Source organism: Polistes canadensis, unplaced genomic scaffold (assembly GCF_001313835.1).
Source record: "Polistes canadensis isolate GaletaPanama2010 unplaced genomic scaffold, ASM131383v1 scaffold_566, whole genome shotgun sequence".
Taxonomy (NCBI): Eukaryota; Metazoa; Arthropoda; class Insecta; order Hymenoptera; family Vespidae; genus Polistes; species Polistes canadensis.
The window spans coordinates 4,933-5,944 of NW_014570113.1; positions in this window are offsets into that span (position 1 = coordinate 4,933).

Consider the following 1,012-nt stretch of genomic DNA (forward strand, 5'->3'; position numbering starts at 1 on the left):
TATTTTAATAAAAGTACTTATCTTATTAAAACTTTTTTTACTTAAATAATAGTACTCAACTTATTTATACTTTTTCTATCTACACGAAAGTACTTAACTTATCAGATCTCTTTCTATATAAATAAAAGTACTTAACCTAACAAATCTCTTTCTATTTAAATAATATTACTTATCTTATTTAATATCTTTTAATTTTTTAGTAAAAGTACTTACCTAGATAAATCATTTTCCCTTTAAAAAAAAGTACTCAACTCATTCAATTTCTTTTTATTTAAATAAAATTTCTTAACACATCAAATTTCTTTCTATTTGAATGAAAGAACTTAACATATTATATGTCTTTTTATTTTAATATAAGTACCTAAATAATCAAATCTCTTTTCATTTGAATAAAATTACTTTACTCAACAAATCTATTTCTATTTGAAGGAATTTATTTATCTTATCAAATTTCTTCTAATCACTTTGACAGTACTTAACTCATCAAATCTCTTTTGATTTAAATAAAAGTATTAAACATATCAATTCTCTTTGTATATCAATATAAGTTTTTAACATATCAATTATTTTTCCATTTGATTAAAAGTACTATACTTATCAAATCTCTTTCTATTTAAATGAAAGTACTCAACTCTTCAATTCTTTTTTTATTTGAATAAAAATACTAATCTCATCAAATCACTTTCTATAAGAATATAAGTACTCTACTTATTAAATCAATTTTCATTTAAATAAAAGTACTGACCTTTCAAGACTCATTCTATTTCTATGACAGCTTTCAACTCTTTAAATCTCTTTTCATTTAAATAAATGTACTAAACAAATAAAATCCATTTTTTATTTAATTGAAAGTAGCAAACCTATTAAATCCCTTTTTTATTTGATTGAAAGTACTCAATTCAATAAATCTCTCTCCATTTAAACGAAAGTACTCAACTCATCAAATCTGTTTCTATTGGAATGAAAGTAACTTATTCATTAATTCTCTTTCTATGAGAATAAAAGTACTGAA